We start from the raw sequence: 6,066 nt of genomic DNA on the forward strand, positions 1-6,066 counted from the left end.
CATGTCATTATTCAGTTTTTATTGATTAAGGTTTTATTTTTAATCCCTGAAGCTCAGATTCCTGAACTTGCCTGTTATAGCCACTAACAAATCCCTGATAATGAACTGTTTCTCAGTAAAAACTGAAATAATTAGCCAAAGTACAAAGCAGGTTAAAGCCAGGCATCATCATAAGCGGGGATTAGTACACTAACTCAGACTAGCATGAGCCTGAAAGAGTTCACGACGAGTCGATGCTTTTAAAAGTCTGTGATGCAGAAAGCTGTAACTAACAGTCACATGACCAGATGTTTGAAGCACTTCCCCTGTGGGAAATCGAACCGAACACAAACCACACACACACACACACACACACACAAACACACACACACAAACACACACACACACGCAGAAAGCTTTTTCATCACACAGCCTGGATTCAGAAAGGAAGGGCTGAGCATGACATTTCTGTGTTTTCCTCAATTCTGGACATTACTGTGCTCTTGCTGTCACAGCAGAAATCACTCAGGAGACTCGAGTGACGACGTGAGCTGCAGCGTAACACAATCAAACACAACCATGATACCAGACACTGAGAAAAAAAACCACAAGATCCTAGAAGAAAATGTTGACAGAGTCACGTTCTGTTCATTCTAAAGGTCACGTGGAGAGGAACCCTGAGATCCAGAGCTAACAATAATGATTTCCTAACACGCTCTGAGGAGCGGCATGATCCGCAGCAGCAGGAGATCTGCTCAAAATCCTTTTATTACATTACAAGCTTCATCTGCCAGTGGAAATGTTCAGGCCTGAGATATTTATCCAGGGATAAAAATAAACATTACACTTTATTTGTTGTTCTAAATGATGTTTATTAATGTGAATTAATGGATTGTTTTTTTCTCTCTCTCTCTCTCTCTCTCTCTCTCTCTCTCTCTTTCTTACTTTTTTTTTTTAATTAAATGATTATTTTACATTTCCTCTACATGACTGGATTAATTATTAATGTCACAGAGATGAAGCCTTACGGTAAATATGAGACAATTTTAAATATATTAATTAACACAGTACAAAAGTAAAGACCTAATTAGCAGTAAAACCTTCCGACAATCCCTAAGATAAGTTGAGACAATCAAGACAAGACAAGACAAAACAAGATAAGATAATATATGATAAGATAAGACAAAGAAAGACAAGATAAGATAAGATAGGATCTAAGGCACTGTATTCAGGTCACAGACTCCCCTGGTGGCATGGGTTCAAATCCCACTTCTGACAACAACCTCTTAGTGGTGGTTCAAGTGGTTAAAGCTCTGGGTTGTTGAGCGGAGAATCAGGGTTCAAGCTCCAGCACCACCAAGCTCCACTGATGGGCAATTGAGCAAGGCTCTTAACCCTCTCTGCTCCAGGGGCACTGGATCATAGCTGCCCCTTTGCTCTGACCCCAACTTCCTCAGCTGGGATGAAACGTGATGAATAGAATTCCACTGTGCTGTAATGTATGTGTGGCGATAATAAAGGCTTCATGCTCTCAGTTCTAAAAAATAAAACAAGATAAAATAAGATTAAAAGAATTGTTAGTTTTAAGGTAATTTCACAAGAAATTTCAAGAAATCTCCCTGAGATGATATGAGGAGGAAACTTTTAGAGGAACCAGGCTAAGAAGGGAACCTCATCCTCATCTGGGTGACATGACAGGAAATAATGTAAATGTAAATAATGTCCTTTCTTTAACAATTTCTATTTTAGATTAAAATGATTTTTTTTAACAATTTACCCTTACTGTCACTGCATTCACATTTCTGCCATTTTCAGATGCTCTTCTCCAGAGTGACGTACAAGAGTGCTTTGGAGTCTCTATCAGTGAATACATTAACACTGGTTCAGTAGGTCACAGACCATCACTCTAAATACAAACGGGGAAAAACAAGAGTTAGTGTAAGTGTTTCAGGAAGAGGTAGGTCTTCATCTGCCATTTAAAGACGTTCAGTGACTCGGCTATATGGACATCTAGGGGCAGTCGCACAGTGCTAGTGGATCTGAGGGAGTGAGGTGCAGTAATAAGTAATAAGAGCTTTGAGTCACCCTCACCGTCATTCCTGACACTGTCAGTACCAGCACTAACACTTCAGCACTAATCAGTACTGCCACTGTCACAGTGTCTCTGTCATTAGTGTCTCTGTCATTACTGTCACAGTGCCTCTGTCATTACTGTCACAGTGCCTCTGTCATTACTGTCACAGTGTCTCTGTCATTACTGTCTCTGTCATTACTGTCACAGTGCCTCTGTCATTACTGTCACAGTGCCTCTGTCATTACTGTCATGGTGCCTCTGTCATTACTGTCACAGTGCCTCTGTCATTACTGTCACAGTGCCTCTGTCATTACTGTCACAGTGTCTCTGTCATTACTGTCACAGTGCCTCTGTCATTACTGTCATGGTGCCTCTGTCATTACTGTCACAGTGCCTCTGTCATTACTGTCACAGTGCCTCTGTCATTACTGTCACGGTGTCTCTGTCATTACTGTCACAGTGCCTCTGTCATTACTGTCACAGTGTCTCTGTCATTACTGTCACAGTGTCTCTGTCATTACTGTCTCCATCATTACTGTCACAGTGTCTCTGTCATTACTGTCTCTGTCATTACTGTCACGGTGTCTCTGTCATTACTGTCACAGTGCCTCTGTCATTACTGTCACAGTGCCTCTGTCATTACTGTCACGGTGCCTCTGTCATTACTGTCACAGTGCCTCTGTCATTACTGTCACAGTGCCTCTGTCATTACTGTCACGGTGTCTCTGTCATTACTGTCACAGTGCCTCTGTCATTACTGTCACAGTGCCTCTGTCATTACTGTCACAGTGCCTCTGTCATTACTGTCTCTGTCATTACTGTTACAGTGCCTCTGTCATTACTGTCTGTCATTACTGTCTGTCATTACTGTCACAGTGTCTCTGTCATTACTGTCACAGTGTCTCTGTCATTACTGTCTCTGTCATTACTGCCTCTGTCATTACTGTCACAGTGTCTCTGTCATTACTGCCTCTGTCATTACTGTCACAGTGTCTCTGTCATTACTGCCTCTGTCATTACTGTCACAGTGTCTCTGTCATTACTGTCTCTGTCATTACTGTCTCCATCATTACTGTCACAGTGTCTCTGTTTTATTACTGTCACAGTGTCTCTATTTTATTACTGTCACAGTGTCTCTGTCATTACTGTCTCTGTCATTACTGTCTCCATCATTACTGTCACAGTGTCTCTGTTTTATTACTGTCACAGTGTCTCTATTTTATTACTGTCACAGTGTCTCTGTCCTTACTGTCACAGTGTCTCTGTTTTATTACTGTCACAGTGTCTCTGTTTTATTAGTCACAGTGTCTCTGTTTTATTACTGTCACAGTGTCTCTGTTTTATTAGTCACAGTGTCTCTGTTTTATTACTGTCACAGTGTCTCTGTTTTATTACTGTCACAGTGTCTCTGTCATTACTGTCTCTGTCCTTACTGTCACAGTGTCTCTGTTTTATTACTGTCACAGTGTCTCTGTTTTATTACTGTCACAGTGTCTCTGTTTTATTAGTCACAGTGTCTCTGTTTTATTACTGTCACAGTGTCTCTGTTTTATTACTGTCACAGTGTCTCTGTCATTACTGTCTCTGTCCTTACTGTCACAGTGCCTCTATTTTATTACTGTCACAGTGTCTCTGTTTTATTAGTCACAGTGTCTCTGTTTTATTACTGTCACAGTGTCTCTGTTTTATTACTGTCACAGTGTCTCTGTTTTATTACTGTCACAGTGTCTCTGTTTTATTACTGTCACAGTGTCTCTGTCCTTACTGTCACAGTGCCTCTATTTTATTACTGTCACAGTGTCTCTGTTTTATTAGTCAGTGTCTCTGTTTTATTACTGTCACAGTGTCTCTGTTTTATTACTGTCACAGTGTCTCTGTTTTATTACTGTCACAGTGTCTCTGTTTTATTACTGTCACAGTGTCTCTGTCATTACTGTCTCTGTCCTTACTGTCACAGTGTCTCTGTTTTATTACTGTCACAGTGTCTCTGTTTTATTACTGTCACAGTGTCTCTGTCATTACTGTCTCTGTCCTTACTGTCACAGTGTCTCTATTTTATTACTGTCACAGTGTCTCTGTCATTACTGTCTCTGTCCTTACTGTCACAGTGTCTCTGTCATTTATTTTCACAACCATTGTTTTGTCTACTGAAAAATTAAAGTCATGCAAATATTGATTAATAAAAACCAATTAAACAGTTGAACACATCATTATTTACCGGGTAATCATGAAATAGATTGAATTAGACATGATTAATATGTTCTCATGCCATTAACATTTCGTAACCAAACTATTCACAAAGAATAGATAAAAGCAGAAGAGAATGTCTTGAAGAGTCCATTACACTCACACTGAGCGCCAAAAACAACGCAACCGGCTCGGAAAACAAGAGCATTAAGAAAAATCATTTCCGAACAGCTTCTTACTTCATTAATAAAGACGCTGACAGGAGCAGTGATGTTTGTGTTACAAGTCGAGTGTGTTAATGGGGGAAGAGGTAATGAGGAGTGACGGCGACGGCGCAGGGTTCCTGCGGTTCTGCTCACCGGGGAATCCACTACACCAACTCTGAAAAATGATCAGAAGGACAAAACCCGACGCTCTGCTCACTGCGGTGTTCCTCACAACACACTCATTCTCAACAGACTCATCAGCGATGTGGTGCAAAAGTTTACACACCCCATGTTTAGATGAATGGAAAAAAATGGCAAATGTTTCTTTTCAAAGCTTTCGGTCTGTACATTTAGTTAATATTCTTTCGAGATACGATGATGTGGACCAGATTTACAAACCATGATAATTCCAATGATGTTTTTTGGAAACGTCTGAGAGCTGGAATAAAGTGGATTATCCGGGATAATGATTGGTTAACGGGAATGTTATGGAAGCCTGGATTAAATAAACAAAACAAAACAGAAAGATTAAGAAAATGGAAATTTGATGATGATTATAATATCTCACATCATCATTCCTTCACTCCTGTTAAACTGCTTTGATGTCAACACAAATAACACTAAATCTCAACAACTGACATGAAATACATGAAGATGCAGTAATCCTGCAGTGCACTAATTATACATCAGTTATATCTTTAATTATATAGAAATTTCCTTTGTCTAATCTCATTGGTATGTTAAAGAAAGCTCTCAGACTCGGCATGGTTCGAGTTTATGTCCTTGTTGCCATGGTAACAAGTGAGGTGTGATAAATCAAGAATAATACAATCAAAGTGAGGTTAACTTATTGGATCGTCTGTACACGCAGAACAGGGATGTGTCCTGTTGTGCTTAAAATCAACATTTTATTTTATTAATTTGTTTTTAACACTGGTGAAATAATTATTTAAAATATAAATTAAATAAGGAAATGTAAATAAATTAATTTAAATGACTTAATTAATTTAATTAATTTAAATAAATAAATAAAATTGTTTATTTATTTATTTCTTGCTTGCTTCATTTCTCTGTTATATTTTTCTTCACCTATAATTTTATTAGTATTTATTTTTTGTTTGTTTTAGTGTTTATTATGTTTCTTTCATTAGTCATACATTTTATTCACTAATAATTTATTCATATTTTTTATAATCCTGTTTAATTGTTGGGGTTATGCGAGAAGGTAAAAATTCATCATATTTCTGAATCTATGCTGAAACAGGATTTAATTATGTTACTGTATTACATGAGCTTCACTACACACTCCAGCAGCAGGTCCAGGTGAAATCTGAGTGAGGGGAAGCTCAGCATGAGGAGCCTGAGGCACTCGGGGATAATGAGCTGCTGCATTACAGAAGAACGTGGGCGCTCAGGTTCTCGCAACTCGCCTCGCAGCTCAGAGGCATCGCAGCGGGAGGTTTCACTGAGCCCCATGTTGTAAGATTGACTCACTCAATTTAGCTCAGTCACGAGTGAAGTGTTTTTTAAAAGTTCTCAGACTTGAAATTGATTTCTGCTGATGTGAGTTCAGAGTTCAGCAGATTCGGTAAATTCCCTGAGCAGAACCACTTCATTAAC

Source organism: Hemibagrus wyckioides, linkage group LG29, assembly GCF_019097595.1.
Source record: "Hemibagrus wyckioides isolate EC202008001 linkage group LG29, SWU_Hwy_1.0, whole genome shotgun sequence".
Classification (NCBI taxonomy): Eukaryota; Metazoa; Chordata; class Actinopteri; order Siluriformes; family Bagridae; genus Hemibagrus; species Hemibagrus wyckioides.